The sequence below is a fragment of the Mobula birostris genome, chromosome 7, assembly GCF_030028105.1.
Source record: "Mobula birostris isolate sMobBir1 chromosome 7, sMobBir1.hap1, whole genome shotgun sequence".
In the NCBI taxonomy this organism is placed as follows: Eukaryota; Metazoa; Chordata; class Chondrichthyes; order Myliobatiformes; family Myliobatidae; genus Mobula; species Mobula birostris.
Window position 1 is genome coordinate 144067461 of NC_092376.1, and position 21072 is coordinate 144088532.

At 40.7% G+C, this 21072-nt stretch overlaps 1 long non-coding RNA gene and 1 pseudogene across 1 annotated transcript in view; both read left to right on the forward strand.

Annotated features, from left to right (window-relative positions):
• Positions 1 to 15971, forward strand: part of LOC140200478 (uncharacterized) — a 35813-nt gene extending 19842 nt beyond the window's left edge. Inside the window, exon 3 of the long non-coding RNA XR_011886638.1 lies at positions 14007 to 15971. This is a non-coding gene — a long non-coding RNA (uncharacterized lncRNA). The remainder of the gene's footprint in view (positions 1 to 14006) is intronic.
• Positions 15972 to 16843: 872 nt separating this feature from the next.
• On the forward strand, positions 16844 to 18069 carry LOC140200845 (heterogeneous nuclear ribonucleoproteins A2/B1 pseudogene; annotated as a pseudogene).
• Positions 18070 to 21072: the final 3003 nt, after the last annotated feature.

Below are 21072 nucleotides of genomic sequence, written 5' to 3' on the forward strand. Positions count from 1 at the left end.
CAAAGAGGAGGAAAGATTCTAATGGGAGTAAGGGGCGACCTTGGATGACAAGGGAAGTAATGGACAGTATAAAAATAAAAGAGGAAGTATAACATAGCAAGGATGAGTGGGAAGCCAGAGGATTGGGAGACTTTAAGGAGCAACAGAAGATAACTAAAAAGGCAATACGGGGGGCGGGGGGAGATGAGGTACGAAGGTAAGGCTAGCCAAGAATATAAAGGAGGATAGTAAAAGCTGCTTTAGGTATGTGAAGAGGAAAAAGTTAGTTAAGGCCAAAGTTGGGCACTTGAAGACAAACGGGTGAAATTATTATGGGGAACAAGGAAATGACAGACAGCTGAACAGGTACTTTGGATCTGTCTTCACTAGGGAAGACGCAATCTCCCAGATGTAATAGTGGCCAGAGGAACTGAAGGAAATTCTCATCAGGCAGAAAATGGTGTTGGTTAAACTGATGGGACTGAAGGCTGATAAATCCTCAGGGCCTGATGGTCTGCATCCCAGGGTACTTAAGGAGGTGGCTCTAGAAATCGTGGACGCGTTGGTAATTATTTTCCAATGTTCTATAGATTCAGGATCAGTTCCTGCGGATTGGAGGGTAGCTAATGTTATCTCACTTTTTAAGAAAGGAGGGAGAGAGAAAACAGGCAATTATAGACCAGTTAGTCTGACATCAATGGTGGGGAAGATGCTGGAATCAATTATAAAAGATGAAATAGCGGCATATTTGGATAGCAGTGGCAGGATAGGTCAGAGTCAGCATGGATTTATGAAGGGGAAATCATGCTTGACTAATCTGGAATTTTTTGAGAATGTAACTATGAAAATGGACATGGGAAAGCCAGTGGATGTAGTGTACCTGGACTTTCAGAAAGCCTTTGATAAGGTTCCACATAGGAGGTTAGTGTGCAAAATTAGAGCAAGTGGTATTGAGGGTAGGGTACTGACATGGATAGAAAATTGGTTGGCAGACAGGAAACAAAGAGTAGGGATTAATGGGTCCTTTTCAGAATGGCAGGCAGTGACTAGTGGGGTACTGCAAGGCTCGGTGCTGGGACCGCAGCTATTTACAATATACATTAATGATTTAGATGCAGGAATTAACATTAGCAAATTTGCCGATGACACAAAGCTGGGTGGCAGTGTGAAATGTGAGGAGGATGTTATGAGAATGCAGGGTGACTTGGACAGGCTGGGTGAGTGGGCAGATGCAGTTTAATGTGGATAAATGTGAGGTTATCCACTTTGGTGGCAAGAACAAGAAGGCAGATTACTATTTGAATGGTGTCAAGTTAGGAAAAGGGGAAGTACAATGAGATCTAGGTGTCCTTGTTCATCAGTCACTGAAAGTAAGCAGGCAGTGAGGAAAGCTAATGACATTTTGGCCTTCATAACAAGGGGAGTTGAATATAGGAACAAAGAGGTCCTTATGCAGTTGTACAGGGCCCTTGTGAGACCACACCTGGAGTATTGTGTACAGTTTTGGTCTCCAAATTTGAGGAAGGACATTCTAGCTATTGAGGGAGTGCAGCGTAGGTTCACGAGGTTAATTCCCGGGATGGCAGGACTGTCATATGCTGAAAGATTGGAGTGACTGGGCTTGTATACTCTGGAATTTAGAAGGATGAGAGGGGATCTGATTGAAACATAAGATGATTAAGGGATTGGACATGCTAGAGGCAGGAAACGTTCCCAATGTTGGGGGAGTCCAGAACCAGAGGCCACAGTTAAGAATAAAGGGTAGACAATTTAGAATGGAGTTGAGGAAAAACTTTTTCACCCAGAGAGGTGTGTATCTGTGGAATGCTCTGCCTCAGAAGGCAGTGGAAGCCAATTCTCTGGATTCTTTCAAGAAAGAGTTAGATAGAGCTCTTAAAGATAGCGGAGTGAAGGGATATGGGGAGAAGGCAGGAAAGGGTACTGATTGTGGATGATCAGCCATGATCACAGTGAATGGTGGTGCTGGCTCGAAGGGCTGAATGGCGTACTTCTGCACCTATTGTCTATAATTCCAGCAGGTTCATCAGGCAAGATTTTCCCTTAAGGAAACCATGCTGACTTTGTCTTACCTTGTCCTGTGTCATCAGGTACTCCATAACCTCATCCTTAGGAATTGACTCTGTCTTCCCAACCACTAAGGTTAGACTAACCAGTCTATAGTTTCCTTTCTGCTGCCTCCCTCCTTTCTTAAAGAGTGGAATGACATTTGCAATTTTCCAGTCCTTTGGAACCATGCTATTGTCCAAGAATTCTTGAAAAATCATAACTAATGCCTCCACAATCTATACCACGATCTGTTTCAGAACCCTAGGGAGCAGTTCATCGGGTCAGGATGACTTGTGCACCTTTAGGTGTTTCAGCGTTTCCTCCACATACTTTGCAGTAAGGATGGTGTTACCTGGCTGATGCACATTATTAGATTTTTGCCACACGTATTGCTTAGTGTTGAGGCCAAAATTTTCCACTTTAGTCTCATCCAACCACAAGACCTTCCACATCTTTACAGTACTAAGTGATTTTTTACGAAGTCTATGGGTAAAGACGTGAATTTTTAAAGCTAGGTCTTCTTTGCCACTCTTCCATAAATAGTCTTTTTGTGTAAGGTCTTAAAGAGATTGTGAAGCCATGAGCTTCATCTCCAGTTGCAACCACTGACTTCTGTTGGTATTACAGTGGCCTCTCTTACAAGTTCATTTCTTCTCCGGCGACTAAGTTAGATTGGCTGTAGTTTCATATTTTTTATGATGGACTGCACTGAGCTCAGGTATGTTCAGTCCCTTTGAGATGGTCTTGTACCCTTCCCCAGATTTGTGCTTTTCTAAGATTTTCCTGACTTGTCTGGAATGCTCTTTTGTCTTCATTTTGGTTTGGTCAGTTGAGAATCTACCATACTGTTGGACCTTACAGAGAGAGGTGTATATTCTTATGAGTTCATTGAAAACAGATGATCCTTTAATTTTCTGTATCAACAAATTTGGTGAGTTAGTAAGGTGGTAATGCATATTTCATTTGAGCAGAGTTAGCATACTAATTACAAAAGGGATGGATCCTTTTTCAGCCTCATGATTTTGTTTTTTAAAAGTGAATTGTTTTCAGGTTTTGGAATTTCTTTCTTATGATTTAACATGACATACAATGTATTGTAGATAAGCTGAAATTCCTACTTCTATATTTTAAATTTAGAAAATAAGACAGTAAAATGTTAAAAATAGTTGTGGAGGCTGAGTTTTTTTTCAGAGCACTGGACTTTCAAGTTTGCAAATGAAAGTGGGGTGAAGTACACAAATCCAGTGTGTTCCAGTACAGTTTATATCAAAATTTGGGCTTCGTGGAAGTCTGGCATTGAATGGTCATAAAATGGTACAGCACAGGAACAGGCCCTTCAGCCACAATGTTGCTCCAAACCAGCTGCAAAGTTATTCAAGATTCCCCAAAAACTAATTCCTCCTTCCTACACAATGTCAATATCCTTCACCTTCATATTCATGTGCTTATCTAAACGACACTTAAAATCCTCTGATGTATTTACCTCTGCCACCACATCAGGCAACACATTCCAGGCATCCACCACTGAGTTTTTTTTTTTAAAAAAACTTGCCCCTCGCATCCCCTTTGAACCTAACCCCTCTCACCTGCAATGCGTGCCCTCTAGTACTAGACATTTCTATCCTGGAGAAAAAAAGTACTCCGTCTACTCTTATGTATGCCTCTCATAATCTTATAAACCTCCTAGATCTCTCCTCAGCCACTGCCGCTCCAGACTAAATAACCAAAGTTTGTCCAGCTGCTTATGGTTACACATACCTTCTAAACCAGGAAGCACTCTGGTAAACCTGTTCTTCACCCTCTCCAAAGCCTCAACATTCATCCTATATGGGGTGACTAGAACTGTATGCAATACTCCAGATATGACCTAACCAGACTCCTATCAAGTTGTATCATAACCACTTGACTGTGGAACTCAGTGCCTCGACTAGTTAAAAACAAGCATCCCATGAGTCGCCTTAATCACTCTATTGATCTGTGTAGCCACTTTCAAGGACCAATGAACTTGGACTCCAAGATCTCTCTTCTCAGCAACACATAAGAGTATTGCCCTTACCAGTGTATTGTCTTGCATTTGCCCTACTGAGGTGCAACACCTCATTTATGTGTTAAACTCAATCTGCCATTTCTCTGCCCTTACCTGTAGCTGATCTATATTGCACTGTATTCTTTGCCAGTCTTCTACGCTATTCACAATTCCACCAATCTTGATATCATCTGCTCCAACTCACCAACCCACCCATCTATATTTTCATCCAGGTCATTTGTACACATCACCAACTGCAGAGATCCCAGCACTGTTCCCTGTGGAGCAACACTAATTACAGATCTTCAGCTCAAATAAGTCTTTTTGACCTCTACTTTGTCTTCTGTGCACAAACCAGTTCTGCGGATTAGCTTCCCATGAGGGACTTTGTCAAACACCTTACTAAAATACATGTAGACAATATCCACTGCTCTACTTTCATCCATCTCTCATGTCACCTTGTCAAAAAACAACCAAGTTGGTAAGACATGGCTTGCCCCACAGAAAGCCATGCTGGCTCTTTAATTAGGCCATGGGTTTCCAAATGTTTATGTATCTTGTCCCTAAGAATTTTCTCCCTGCAACTGAGATGACACTCACGGATCCATAGTTTCCAGGATTTTCCTTTGCTCTCTTAAATAGAGGTACAACATTAACCTCTTACCAGTCCTCTGGGACCTCACCTGTGCCTAGAGAGGACATGAAGATACTGGTCAAGGCCCCAGCAATCTCATCTATTGTTTCCCTCTATAACCTGGGGTATATCCCATCAGGCCCTGGAGACTTGTCCTCCTTGATACTCATTAGGAGACCCAACACTTCTTCCACCTTGACCTCTAAACACCCAAACCTACTTATGGACTCAGCACTGATCTCCTGATCCTCCATGTTCTTTTCCTTGGTAAATACTGAAGTAAATTAGTCATTAAGGACCTCTCACATCTCTGGATTCACTGCATCCAAGCAAATGCTCCCATCTTCTCCATTAGTTATCCTCTTGCTCTTAATGTATAGGATGCCTTGGGATTCATCTTAATCCTACTTGCCTAGGGCTTTTCATTGCTCCGTTTGATCCTAACTTCTGAAGCTTTATATAACTTATTTCTTCTAGACTCAAGACATGAGACTGTTTAACAAGTTATGAGCACATGGTATTACAGGAAAGATGCCAGCATAAATAAAGCAGTGGCTGATTGGCAGGAGGCAGAGTGGGAATAAAGGAAGCCTTTTCTGGTTGGCTACTAGTGACTAGTGGTGTTCCACAGGGGCCTGTATTGGGACCGCTTTTTATGTGATATGTTAATGACGTGAATGATGGAATTGATGGCTTTGTTGCAAAGTTTGCAGACGATGTGCAGATGGGAGGAGGGGTAGGTAGTTTTGAGGAAGCAGGCTACAAAAGGATTTAGACAGATTAGGAAGATAGGCAAAAAAGTGGCAGATGGAATACAGTGTCAGGGAATGTATGATCATGCAGCTATGAAAGGGTAGAATATTTTCTAAATGGACAGAAAATTCAAAAATCTGAGGTGCAAAGGGATTTGAGAATCCTTGGGCAAGGTTCTCTAAAAGTTAATTTGCAGGTTGCATCTGTGGTGAGGAAGGCAAATGCAATGTTAGCATTAATTTCAAGAGGACTAGAATATAAAAGCAAGGATGTAATGTTGAGGCTTTATATGTACTGGTGAAGCCTCTACTTGATGTACTGTGAGCAGTTGTGGGCTCTTAGGATGTGCTGACACTGGAGAGGGTTCAAAGGAGGGTCATGAAAATTATTCCAGAATTGAACAGTTTGTCATCTGACGAGTGTTTGATGACTGGGCCTGTACCCACTGGAATTCCGAAGAATGAGGGGTGACCTAATTGAAACCTATCAAATGGTGAAAGGCCTTGATGGAGAGGATGTTCCCTGTGGTAGGAAAGTTTAGGACCAGAGGGGCCAGCCTCAGAATAGAGGGGTATCCTTTTAGCATGGAGATGAGCAGGCATTTCTTTAGTCAGAGAGTGGTGAATCTGTGGATTTCTGTTCTCACGTGCAGCAGTGGAGGCCAAGTCTTTACAAATATTTAAGGCAGCAGTTGATAGATTCTTGATAGGTCAGGGCATGAAGGGGTATGGGGAGAAGGCAGGAGATTGGGGCTGAGGGAAAATTCATCAGCCGTGATGAAATGGTGGAGCAGACTCAATAGGCTAAATAGCCTAATTCTGCTCCTGTATTCTATGGTCTTAAGGTCATGTGGTCTAAATTCATCACTTCTCTGGACATCCGAGGTTCTCTTATCTTTCCACCCCTGTCCTTCTAACAGGAACATGCTTTCCTGTACTCTATGGAATTGATTGTTAAATACCCTCCATGTGCCTGATGTGGACTCGCCAGGAAAAAAAAGGTGCTCTCTACTCCAATTTAAGACACTCCTGCAAGGATCATACCTCTCCTTCTCTTTAGCTATACTGAAAGTTGAGTTGTGGTCACTTCCCTAACTGTTCATCCACTGAAAGGTCAGTCACCTGGCTGGGTGCATCACCCAACATCAGGTCCAGTACAGCCCCTCCTTTCACTGAACTGTCTACATATATAAGAAATATATAAGAGATATAAGAAATCCCCCAGACACACTTAAATTCACCCCCATCTAAACCCCTTATACCAAGAAGGTCCCAGTTTATAGTAGGGAAGTTGAAATCCTCCATAACAACAACATTTTTACACATTTCCTTAATTTGTTCCTCAATGACCCAGTGGCTATGGGGGAGAGGGGAGGGTTCTGTAGTACAATCCCATCACTGTGATTGCACCCTTCTTGAGTTCTACCTCAATGGGCTCAGTATCTGAATCCTCCATCATGTCTCCCCTGAGTGCAGCTGTGATATTGTCCCTGATTAGTAGTGCAACTCCCAGCACCACCCTCTTTTTTTAAACCACCTCCTCTATCTTTACTAAGACTGAAAACCTGGTGTATTAATCACCCATTCCTGACTCTTTTTCAACCATCTCTCTAATGGCCACAGTGTCAGTGAATTTATGCACTTACTGCTCTTTTGATGTCATTAATGCATAAACTTGCATCCAGAATTAAATTTAATGTAGACAGCCAGTATTCAATGCCTACTTCCATTAATGTGAAATTAATAACAACAGTCAATCCACTTGGTGTTGATTTCTTCAAGAGATCAGTATTAAGAAGTCAGTTTTGTTTATCTATTTTAGTGATGACTTTTTGAACCATTGAGCAAATGCCTGAAGATGTGCTAGGCTATCATTAAATGTCATTTTTGTATTGACTTAAGTTTTGTAATATCTTAAATTTCTGTTCTTGTACATATTTCTGCATCCGTTTTAAGGTAAATTGAGATTTAACAAGCTCTTCATGGTAATCTAAATGTGAAGTTTCCCTGTGTTAAGTTGTAATTTTCACAACCGTAGTTTTGAATATCCAATAATAATAGTTGTATGTGTGCAGTAGATTAAGCAGCATTTGTCTAGAAAGGCTAATGAGGGAATTTCCAGAATGCAGACATTAAATACTGGAATTGTAACCAGAACTCAAAGCTACAAGAGTAAGTTTTTTTTTAAAAAAAAGTTATTTGCTAGAAAGTTTGTGTTTTATTGTCTAGTCCTAATTGCTCCTGGTGAGTAATTATCTTCTGTCATTCCAGTTGCGAAGGATAATGTTCTCCATTGAAAAATGCTAATCTTATGAAGCTCAGATTACAATTTGGTATGTCTCCTGTAAATGAGTTGTCAGCTCTGAGGCTTTTGAGAAATGAAGGTGGTGGGTTTTTCATGTGATAAGATAGATATTGCTTGAATAGGGTTCAAAATATGTACCGAGACACAAGGTTGGGTTCCTGGAATTTGGAACAGTGTGGCTGTCGAGGATCATACTGTGCAAGGTAAAGGAAAGGTTGAGTTTTACTAAAAGTTTGAAGCAGAAGGAAAGCATAGAAAAAAACCTTTTTCTACAAAGTGGACAGTAGTTTGTTCACAGCCAGAATACTGTCTGATTCTGTTTGTCATTGTTCAGAAAGAATGTGATGGGTCCAGATAGAAACATAGAAAACCAACAGCAACCTTTGGCCCACAAAGCTGTGCCGAACATGCCCTTACCTTTGAACTACCTAGGCTTACCCATAGCCCTCTATTTTTCTAAGCTCCATGTACCTAATCAGGACTCTCCATTTCCGCCTCCACCACCGCCGCCGGCAGCCCATTCCACACACTCACCACTCTCTGCATTAAAAAAAAACTTACCCCTGACATCTCTGTACTTCCAAGCACCCTAAAACTATGCCCTCTCATGCTAGCCATTTCAGCCCTGGGAAAAAGCCTCTGACTATCCACACGATCAATGTCTCTCATTACAGTATCTTGTACACCTCTATCAGGTCACCTCTCATCCTCTGTCGCTCCAAGGAGAAAAGGCCGAGTTCACTCAACCTATTCTCATAAGCATGCTCCCCAATCCAGGCAAAATCCTTGTAAATCTCCTCTGCACCTTTTCTATGGTTTCCACGTCCTTCCTGTAGTGAGGCGACCAGAATTGAGCACAGTACTCCAAGTAGAGTCTGACCAGGCTCTGATACAGCTGCAACATTACCTCTTGGCTCTTAAACTCAATCCCACGGTTTATGAAGACCAATGCACCATATGTTGCCTTAACCACAGAGTCAACCTGCGTAGCAGCTTTGAGTGTCCTATGGACTCGGACCCTAAGATCCCTCTGATCATCCACGCTGCCAAGAGTCTTACCATTAATACTATATTCTGCCATCATATTTGACCTACCAAAATGAACCACCTCACTTATCTGCGTTGAACTCCATCTACCACTTCTCAGCCCAGTTTTGCATCCTATCAATGTCCCGCTGTAACCTCTGACAGCCCTCCACACTATCCACAACACCCCCTACCTTTGTGTCATCAGCAAATTTACTAATCCATCCCTCCACTTCCTCATCCAGGTCATTTATAAAAATCACGAAGAGTTGGGGTCCCAGAACAGATCCCTGAGGCACACCACTGGTCATTGACCTCCATGCAGAATATGACCCTTCTACAACCACTCTTTGCCTTCAGTGGACAAGGTAATTCTGGATCCACAAAACAATGTCCCCTTGGATCCCATGCCTCCTTACTTTCTCAATAAGCCTTGCATGGGGTACCTTATCAAATGCCTTGCTGAAGTCCATATACACTACATCTACAGGGTACAGGGGTGAATGGCTTTGGATTTGAGGATAGATTGGAGGAACTTGTGTAATTTTATTATTATTGTAAATAGCTGAGGGATAAAGCTGTCTGGAATTTGTACCAGAGGAGATGATCAGTGGGTAAAAGATGGAGGGACAATGGGAAAATGTTTAGTGTTTATAAGGAAATAGAGGAGTAGGATAAAGTTGGATTGTTTTCTGGAGTGTTGAGAAGAGTCTGTGCCAACTGACCATCTCCAGCTTTGGTTCTGTGATATTGCAAGGAAAGAGACTCTGAAACAAAATTTGCAGGTGTATTAAACATAATCTAATTGAGTAGTGCCTATAAGGCAACCTTGGTCTGTATGTGGTGGCAGTAGTAATTAATCATATTCTGTCTGTCTTGACAGATGCAGTAATTGTGAAACACAGGGTGCAAAAGACCTGATAGCAAAAATATTTCTTTTCTGTAACAGTTGCTAAAGTTGGACAAAATGTATCCCAGATTGTAGAGAAGCACATGAGAATATGTAGTATAATGGTGCTGCAGATAATGCAGCCATCTCACTGGTTGGATTTTTGACTTCTAGTTTTAAACGTGGAATTTGTGCAATCTCACGGTGATCACTAAGGTTTTTTTCCACATTTCAAAGATGTACTGATCGACAAATGGGTTATTGTAAATTACCCCTTTTGTAGGTGGCTAGTGGGAGAAACAGAAGATAGGTAGGGTGGCTGAGAATTGCTGATGAAGAATGGTTGATTGGGGTTGTCCTGAGAGCCAGCATAGATTGTGAGCTGAATATCCTCTTTTCAGAGGAAATAAAAGGGAAAAAAATGTAAACTCTAACAACAGGAATTCTGCAGATGCTGGAAATTCAAGCAACACACATAAAAGTTGCTGGTGAACGCAGCAGGCCAGGCAGCATATCTAGGAAGAAGTGCAGTCGACATTTCAGGCCGAGACCCTTCGTCAGGATAAAATATAAGCTCTATCCATTTTCATTTCCCCTTGAGTATAGGTGTTGGAAGATTTAAAAAAATGGTGTATATCTGCTCTTCCAAAGAAAAATATAATTCTGCACTTTACCTAGCCTTGGGTAATGAGTGATATATTGAAAAAAACATGTATTTTCAGAAAGGTATAGATCTACAAAGAATAGTAATTTAAAGGACTTTCTTAATTCATTAGATTGGTAACAAGGATTTTAATAGAGCAGTTGATGTTGATGTTAGCAAGGCATTTGACAAGGATTGACATCGCTGACCGGATATACCACGATCCAAAAGAAACCAAGTTGTATCCAAAGGTGTTTTGGACTTTAGGTCTGGACTTTAGTTGTATATTCAGCTAATTTATTTTTAATTTGGCCTTTTGTGGGCAAACTATAGCAGTGCACTTTCACTTTTGGTATATATTGTGGGTCCACTGTTTGGCTGGAAGTGGCTTGTTCCAAAGGGCATGACTTCAGCAAATTTCAGATGTTCTGTGGCCTTCCTGTCTGACGCGCTCAGCTATTATTTGGAGAGGTTAAAATTGGCTAAGATTGAATTCTGTGAAGCACACTACTCTAGAGACTGGTAAGCTGGTCCATTTACTTGCTGCACATGACAGTTGTAAATGCCTTTACCTTGCCTTTTGCAGAACATCCTTCTGTAAGTTGCATTCTGACACAAGCCCCTAGTTTACACAAGGATACATAATGTTTATAACTGCTACTCACCAGCATATTTGCTCTTGCTTTATCAGAGATGCACTTTGTTTTACTCAACATTCTCGCATCACTTTCTCCACTGCTGAAAACAAATTCTTTTTCTCTTTCCCATTTCCGAAGAAGGATCTTGCCTGAAATGTTAACACTTTCTCTTTCCTCAGAAGCTCTGTGACATAGTAAGTGCCACCTTACATGATTACGAATGTCGCTTAATTATCCATTTTGTTTAGTTTAAACGGGAATAGTGTTTTTGAATGGGATGTAAAAATGCTTTTGCTAGTTAAATATTTGAATGGATGAATTAAGAAAGCATGAATGGGGATAAGTACGGGCTTGCATAAATATTAAAATAGGTCAGAAAATGATATCTTGTGAAGTTGAAATTAAATACAGTGATAAAAAGGCTTTAAAACTGCAACACTAAGTATGCTACACTGCCAAACATTTGCAAAGGTCAGAGGGTGGGGGAGGATGGTACATTAGATATTAGGAACAAAAGTAGAGCATGGAATAAAGATGGCCAGCCAAGTAGACTGAGAAATAGCTACAAAAGATGGGAATTAAAGGGCATTTCCCAATATGAGTGTAACTTGGTGACCTATTTATGACATACTAATAAATGCCTCAGTGTTTAAAATGGAGAATTGATTTTGAAAATTGTAGATTGTGTCAAATCATTAATGCAGATAATTGTACCAATATTAGGAAGATAAAAGATTTTGGAGTATAACAGATAAGGTACAGGTACATAATTCCTAGAAAGTGGTGACACTTTACAGGGTGTTGAAGGAGTATGGCACCTTCAGTAAGGTCATCAGGAGTTGGGATGTCATACTACATCTATACAAGGCCATATTTGGAGTATTGTTGTACTGTTCTGGACACCCTACTATAGGAGGATATCATTCAAATGGAGAAGGTACAAAAAAGATGCATGGAGATGTTACCAGAACTTGAGGGTTTCCGTTATAAGGGGAGGCTGCGCAAACTCGGACTTTCTAGAGCCATAGGAGCTTGAGGGGTGACTTGTGGAGGTTTAAAGTCATGAGGAGCATGGGTGCACACTCTTTCTGGAGGTGGGGGGAGGAGTCTGGGACGGGAGGACATATGGAGTGAAATGGAGGGAATTGAAAGGGATGTGAGGAACAAGTGATTCCACACAAGGTGGTGGTTATATGGGACGAGCTTCTTGAGGAAGTGGTAGGGGTGAGTACAATTATAACACTTTTGGCATTTGGAAAGGTACATAGGAAAGTTTTGCGTGATATGGGCTAAGCATATGGGATGAGTTGAGGCCACACTGAGCATGGATGAATTGGACCAAAGGGTTTGATGTTATTGGTTCTATGCTCTATGATTAATGAATGGAATCCTGCATAATATGGTTCGTGAGAAGGCCTTACATTAAAGGAAACTAAGCAGCACAAGAGCAAATACCAGGGAGTGTAGGCAAGTGGCAAAATATACCTACTTAAGATGATAGAATAATGCTGGAAAATTGCATCTGCTCATATTTTGTAGGTTATTGGGAAGGATTTACTTTACACAGGAAGGGGAGGATGAGTTGAGAAGGCATCTTTAAACTGGAGTAGTTCAAAAAGGCAGATTTAATAGATGCTTCCTACTTGATGAAACCCAAGGGAAAAATATATAATTGATGTTCATATTCATCATTCAGTTAGAAGGCAAATGGAACGCTAGTCTTTATAGCAAGAATAATCTTGTAAAGCCCTGATGAGACCACATTGGGAAGATTTGGTCTCGTGACTTGAGTTTGCAATATAGGGAGTGTAACAAATCGACCAAATTGTTTTCTAGATGGACTGGGGGTGGAATTCTCTTAATGAAAGATTCTGTAACCTGAGTCTGCAGAGTTTGGAGTGAGGTAATCTCATTGAAGCATGCAAGGTTCTTAAATCTTAACAACGTAGATGTAGGGGTAATGTCTGGCAAAGGTATTTAGAATCGAGGTTATTGCCTCAAAATAAGGTTCAGTTATTCAGAACTAAGGTAAGACGTCCTTCAGAATCAATCATGTTCATTATCACTGGCGTGCCATTAAGTTGTTTAGATTATGAAGACACTTAGTCCTCTTTTATTGTCATTTAGTAATGCATGCATTAAGAAATGATACAATATTTCCTCCAGTGTGATATCACAAAACACAGGACAGACCAAGACTGAAAAAACTGACAAAACCACAGCAGTACCGTACAAATATTAACATTATTCATCCTTTGCATTATTTTTATGTAATGTACAATCATCTACTGTTCAGAAATCTGATGGAGGGAAGAAGGAAGCTCTGCTTAAAAACATTTAAGAGCTGGACATTGACGTCAGAACTGGAGTAGTACCTCTACAGAGTTGAAGTTCAGAACTTCCAAGTTCCTAGGAGTGAACATCAGTAGCCTGGCCTGGTCTGACCATGTTGGTGCCATGGCCGAGAAAGCTTCATCAGATCCTTTATTTCCCAGGAAGGTAAAGAATTTTGGCATGTCCCTATTGACCCTTGCTAGTTTTTATTGATACACCATTGAAAGCATCCTATCTGGGTGCATAATGGCATGGTATGGCAACTGCTCTGCATAAGAAACTGCAGAGTTGTGGACTAGCACAGCTCATTATGTAAATCAGCCCATCATGCATGAACTCTGCCTATACTCACTGCCTCATTAAAACAGCAAGAAAATGTTGAAACCCCACCCACCCTGGACATTCTCTGTTCTCCCATCTGAAAACTCATACCACCAGGCTCAAAGACAACAGAGTAGGAGAAGTTATAAGACTTAAGTGGCTCTCTAGTCCAAAAAGATGGATTCTTGTCCTCGTAATCTTTTTGTTATGATTGTAATCATTTTGTTTGCATACACTACACATTCTCTGTAGCTGTTACACTTTATTCTGCATTATACCTTGTACTACCTAATGCACTGTATATTGATTTGATCTGTATGAACAGTGTGTAAGACAAGTTTTTCATTTACCTTGGTACATGTGACAATAATAAACCAATTCCATTTCTTCAGGCTTCTGAACCTGCTCCTCAGTGGTAGCAACACGAAGAGGGCATGTCCTGGATGGTGAAGGTCCTTAATGATGGATGCTGCCTTCTTGAGGCATGGCCTTTCGAAGACGACTTGATGGCGGTGAGGGTTGTGCCTGTGGAGGAACTGGCTGAGTCCACGACCCTCTGCAGGTTGTGACACTGTGCATTGGAGACGAGACTCTCTACAAGACTACGATGCAACCAGTCAGAATGATCTCTACTGTACATGTAGAAATTTGCAAGGGTCTTTGACATACCAAATCTCCTCAAACTCCTAATGAAGTATAGCTGCTAACTTGCTGCCTTTGTGACTGAATTAGGTCAATATAGATCCTCTAAGTTGTGCATGTACCTGAAGCTGCTCGCCCTTTTTTTTTTGGCGTGTGCGTGCATCTGTGATGATGTCTTTTCATGGCTTTTACAAGGCGCAGAGCGAGAGAGACTGTGTGGTGTGCCACTCGTCACACAGACATTTTCGCAGTATTTTTCCTTTTTATTTTATGAGGTCGAGTTGCGATCTCGGCACGAGTGGAAAGCCTACTCGGGAATGGACCCAGCTGGTTTCGAACCCGGGAACCTCTGCTCCCGGGTCTGGTGCCAATGTCATTGCGCCACCAGCTGACCCCGGGAGCGGAGGTTCCCTTTTCATTGATGTCACTGAGGACTGGTGTGTATTCTCCTGAAGTCCACAATCAGTTCCTTGGTCCTGCTGATGTTAATCGTGAGGCTGTTGCAGTGCTACTCAACCAGCTGATCTTCCTCTTTCCTGTGTGCCTTCTCATTGCCATTTGAGATTCTGCCCACAACAGTTGTGCTATCAGTGAATTTCTAGACGGTGTTGAGCTGTGCCTAGCCACACGGTCATGAGTGTAAATAGTAGAACAGTGGGCTAAGTACACATCCTGGATGTGTGCCTGTGTTGGTTGTCAGTGAGGAGGAGATGTTATTACTGATTTGCACAAACTGTAGTCTTCTGATAAGGAAGTCAAAGATTCACTTGTAGAATGAGGACAAAGACCAGGTTTTGCAGTTTGTCAATTAGGAGTGAGGGGATAATGTTGAATTTCTACAGATGCAGTAGAGACCATTCTGACTGAAACTTTGAAGGTAGCAGATCTTTGGGATTCTGTGCTTGAGGCCTGTGTTATCCCACTTGAGTATTTTCAAACTGATTTGTGGATGTTTCAATATTAAGGGAATCAATGGATATTTAGTATAACAAAGAGATTGGTGGGGAAGAGGTTTGGAGAAATCACACACAATATTGAACAATAGGACAGGCACAAGGTTATTTGAATTCTGTAGCATTAATTTAGTTGTGGAACCTGGATCCAAACATGAGATGGAAGAAATAGAGAAATGCAAGCAGAGAGTGATAATTTGGGGGAAGAGCTGCTTGTGGAGTAGACGTTGGCCTGGTTAATCCAACTGGCCTTAACTGTGCCTTGCTTTTTATGTAATTTTTCCCTCTTAAGAAAATTGAAGAGTTCCATTCATATTGCAACAAAACCGTTGTCGAATACGCTCATACACCTCAATGGGGGAAATGTTTAATTCAAGTTGTTTTGATATGTCTTACTTCTGTTGATCATGGTTTTGCAGTTCTACCATGCCCTTGGATACTGTGAAATGAGTGCTAGTTTTACTTTTTTTTCTTTGTTAGTAGTAAAATAAATTTGCTAAATACATGTACAGTAATTTGAATGTTTGCCAGATCAGTTCTGGAAATCTTTGATATATCTGATTTGATCAGCTTATTTACAAATTCTAGCTATGTAGAATAGGAGCCAACTAGGATGCTTAGAAACTTCAGATCATCATTAAGAAGGGTTCTTTTAATGACTAGCTCTGTCCATTCATATTGTAAAGAATTATGTACAAGTTGGTGGTTGCAGTATTTTGAGTATATGGCAGTAGAAATGAAACTGCCCAAATGTAAATTATGTAAGCAATAAACATCAACTTCATTGTATTCTCTGTTTGTATTTATTGCTTAATTTAAATCCCATTGGTTTATGGCAATATCATGAATTTTTATGGTCAATAATATCAGATTCTGTTACTTGGTCCAGATAATTTAAAAGCCCATCCAACCCTGGCTCTAGGCCAGCATTTGAGCACTGCAAAGTGCTGAAAACTAGAGTGACTTGGGACAGAAGAGATTTTGTGAAAATATTAAATTATAAGAGGTTTAGAAAATAATATGTACGTCTATGGAAAACAACACTGTTAAAATCAACATATTTAGAATATCTCAACAAGTGCTGCATGACTTGCAATGTTTATATTACTAATAAGAAATTGTAATTATAAATCTTAGTTATGTAGTTTTAAAAGATAAAGAAAGTTTATTTTGAGTCACATTAGTTCTGGCACATGCACATTTTTAAACAGATTTTCTCAAGGGCTATAGAACATCGGCTACCGTTCAAAGTTGTAGAACAAATAAAGCTAATCAGTCAATCATCAAGGTCTTGCACGAATATCCCTTTAACTAATAATGTAGGAAAAGTAGATTTTAAGTAGTAGTGCTAATTGTTAAAAATGCAGAGTTATTTAAATCTGCACCGATAACTATGCCTCTGTAGAAATATTTAAACTTGCTTTCATCTTGAAGCCCTAGTAAATGTTACAGAGGCAATCACTTTGAATCTTCTGTGCTGTTCTATTTCTGGTGAGGACAATGGAACGGACGGGCTTGTGAGCTGTAGCGCAGAATGGGGCTGGGGTTACCTAGCAGCCCGGGCTGGACCAATCGGAGGCGCCCAGCGAGGTTGAAGTCACGCCCCCGCCGCCGACGCTTATATAGAGCTCATTAGGCAGTCAGTCAGTCTCCTGCAGTGTGTGGTGAAAGCTGCTGTACAACATGGCGAGGGAACAGCTCTGTAAGCTATTTGTTGGCGGGCTCAGCTTTGAAACGGTGGAAGGGAACCTCAGAAACCATTTCGAGAAGTGGGGCAAGCTAACTGACTGTGTCGTGGTTCAAGATACGATCACCAGGCGCCCCCGAGGCTTCGGGTTCGTTACGTATTCTTCGCCGAGCGAGGCGGATGCTGCAATGGCCGCTAGGCCTCATGTGTTAGATGGCCGCACGGTAGATCTGAAACGAGCTGTGCCGAGGGAAGACTCGAACAAGCCGGGCTTCAACATGAAGGTAAAGAAGATCTTCGTGGGCGGCATCAAAGAAAACCTCAACGAAGACGATTTGCAGAGCTACTTCTCGGATTATGGATTGATTGAAAAAGTGGATGTGATCTGTGACCGCGACACTGGCAAGAAAAGAGGCTTTGCCTTTGTGTACTTCGATGACCACGATTCTGTTGATAAAGCTGTTATCCAGAAGTACCACATGATTAATGGCTACCGGTGCGAAGTCAAGAAAGGGTTGTCGAAGGAAGAGATGCAGAGCGGAAGTAGATCTCGCGGTCGAGCTGGCAGCTTTCCCCAAAGAAACGGTCGGAGTGATGGCAGTTTTGGAAATTCTGCCGGGTACGGGCCGCAAGGCGGCGGAGGCGGCTACTACAATGATCGAGGGGGCCGAGGAGATCTTTATGGTGGTTATGGTGATGTTGGATATTCCCGACGTGATCGTTCCTTTTCGGGAGGAAGTTACGGAGATCGCATTCGGGATTATGGCTTTCCTGGCTATGGTGGCGATAGAGGTTACAATAATGAACATTTCGACGATGCCTATGATAACTTTGGGCGCTATTCTCCAGAGCCGTCCCACTATGGCCCCATGAGAGGTGGGGGCGGTATGGAGAAGTATGCTGCTGGACCCTACAGGGGAGATTATGGTGTTAGTAGTAGAAGCAGAAACAGAGATTATGGTGGATATGCCTTTTAACATAGCATGAATTCATTGTGTAAGGGGGAAGTATTTGTTCATACAAATGGCTCTGAACCTAAAAGTGAATTGTGTGTAAAATGTGTAAAGGGGACGTATTTGATATGTACACAGAAGTAGCTGTAAAGCTGCATAATGTATTCAACTAATCAAGGATAATTGTATACTTTTTTCACAATAAAAAAAATACAGTTTACTTGGTAAGCCTGAAGAATTACTGAATTTTCGTTGAGTATTTTAATCAGCTGGGGTGTTAGAAAGCAATGCAGAGAGTTTTTCCGGAAACAGTTTCAGATCTTCAGACCATATTTTACTTTTACATCTGTTCTTTATTGATACGACTAAATAAATTTCCAAGTGCAAAAACTAAGACGTTTGATTGGAGCGCATAAACAAGTGGTTTGATTGACAGTGGAGGGGGAAAAAAACAGGAAGTGCATATAATTGGTTACATTCAAATCTTCGTTGAGGTTCTAAAGGTCACCAAGACTATTTGAATAGTGAAGCTGACATGTAAAGTAATTTGAAAACCGGAGGTGGTGGTTTTTCTCTGGTGAGTGGGAGGGGTTGGTGGAGTTTGAGGATTTAGGACTTAAGTTTGATTTAACATTTTCCCAGCTTCAGTTATAGAATATATTCATTTTGCACAAATTATTCTGCAAATGTGTGTGTAAACTATCAAACACGTGGAAGTCTGAATCTTTATAGGCATCGTGATAGCCTATCTGTAAAATCATGCCATGGTGCAGATCCTAACTTTTTTTTTGCATTTTTGTTTTCAAACTGCTTATCAGAAAGATTAGCTGAGATGGTTTTTCATGTCTCTTCATCTCAAATGCCATCGCCTGAGCACTGCAGTCAAAGCTTAATCTTACTCATTTTTTCTGATAGATTAGGAGCAAAAGATGCAAGGGCACAATCAACATCAGTCTTGTCTTTCAGCTGTTCTGAGATCAAATGCTGAGAAGAATCACTCATTTCGGATAATAACCATGTTAGAAGGTGACATAAAATTAATAAACCAAACTTCAGTTTCTGTTTGGAGTATCTGCAAATCTTTTTGGCTGAGGCAGAAAGATAGTGATCTTTCAAAATGTACTCTCATTCTGTATTTGATTTTTCTTTTCCCAGCCAATGTGAAAGTAAATTCATTAAAGTATCCTTGCATCAAACTTCAAAATCAGAAAGGCAGTGGTAAGTAAGATGGAAGTAACATACAAGTAGGGCTGAAAGTTGGACAATACCATTTTGTAGAGTGCAAACACATACTATTACCCTGTGCATCCTTTCCCTTGTATCAATCCAGCTTTTGCAGTCAAATTGCAGCTGCTCATTTTATTCAGGTTCATTGCTCCTCTATTAGCTAACTCTTGTAGGAAGCCCTCACCATCACAGCTGATCGGTGGTTTCCATTATGCATGGTGAATTTGTATTTTTCCTTCAAAAAGGTTTTTCTTTTGAACATCTCACTGACCTGCTTACCGCTGATTCATGTCTCCTTCACTAAGATAGTAAGATAGCCTGAAAATCCTTCTGTGGCTTCTCCCTTGCATCATTTTTGTTAAAGCTAAATGCTGTTTCTTCCCTATTTAATGTTGGAGCTTTCCTAATCTTTACAACCTAATATGCTTTAAAGGCAGTAAAGTAGCTTTGAGGTTCTGGTTTATCAGAAGCATAACAGCCAGCTGTGAAACAGATCTCTCAAAATAGCAACAAAATATTTTTCTTGATATTTTTAGGTATTGATAGAAAAATGCCTTAAATATAGTGCCGTATACCTACACTTGCCTATTTGAGCAGTTCAAGAGGGCATTGGTTTGATTAATCCAAAGGGCTGCACTTCTGCCATAACACTATCCTGGTGCCATCTTTATTAACATTGGCCTATACTGGAATTTTGAAGTGGTTATTGAGTTTGCTTTATCCTAAAGACTTTTGTTGTTATACCATTCTTTCCACTTTGTGTCATGCTGAAAGTTTCCTAAATTCTATACTATTTACATTCCATCTTTACTTGATTTTGATCTTCAGTTGACCCCTTGTACAGAATTTTGTGCTTTGTTTATCACATAACCTAGATCAATCTTGTTGCCGTAAACTTAAACTTAATTTCTAATATGGTTTCTATCCCGCCTATCACTCATTGGTAAGCCTTTGTGGTCACCTTGTATCTTAATTATGCCCAGAGGGAAAATTATCACCTTCCGTAACTCTTGGATGCTGTTTCTTAATTCTTGCATCTAAATTATTTTTGCAAGAAAAATGATGTTTCTTAATTTTCTGAGCTTCACACCAGTTAATTACATTGACCCCTTTGGTTATATATGGCTGTTTATTCACACCTCTTGTTACATCCATCATCTGCGGTCATAGGTAGGCACATCATGGCTGCTATTGTTTTACCTGGCTGAGTATGGTAGATTTGCCCAATTTCCCTAAAATAGTTTTTTATTCCAATATTGAAACCAAGCTCTTTTTCTGTTTAACTGTTTGGTTTCTCAATACTTATTTCTTCCTCCGCTTCAACTTTCTCAAGCATTTTAAATTAACAGCATGAAACAATGTGTTTGGCATCAAAGCTTGGATACTGTTCCTTGCAATTTTTCTTCTGTTCACCTTTTTCTGAAGCTGCATATCTGATTATCTCCTTTTTTCTGACCTGACCGATAAATGTTACAGCTTGGCCAGGCATATTTTTGTTTAATGAGGCTATCACTTTGCCCTCTTGCTGGAACTTCTAATATGAATTGTTACTGTTTCAGTGCCCCCTAGAGTTCTGTGGCATGTTAACAATTCACAATTTTGCACCCTGCACTAATTGAACGCATCCAGTCTGTTTTTTAACCTTATTTTACAATACCAAAATTCAAGACCACATTAGTGAGATGTAACACGTGAGACATAAGACAGGAGCTGAATTAGGCAAATTGGCTCATTCCACCATTCAATCATGGCTGACTTTATTTTCCCTCCCAATCTCATTTTCATTCCTTCTCCCCATAATGTTGGACACCCTTACTTATTCAGTACCTTGCAACCTTCACCTTAAATATGCCCAATGACTTAGCCTCCATGGATGTCTGTGGCCATGAAATCTACAGATTCACCACCCTCTGGCGAAAGAAATTTCTCATCTCTATTCTAAAGGAATGTCCTATTCTGAGGCTATTTCCTCTGGTCTTAGACCTCTACTGGAACC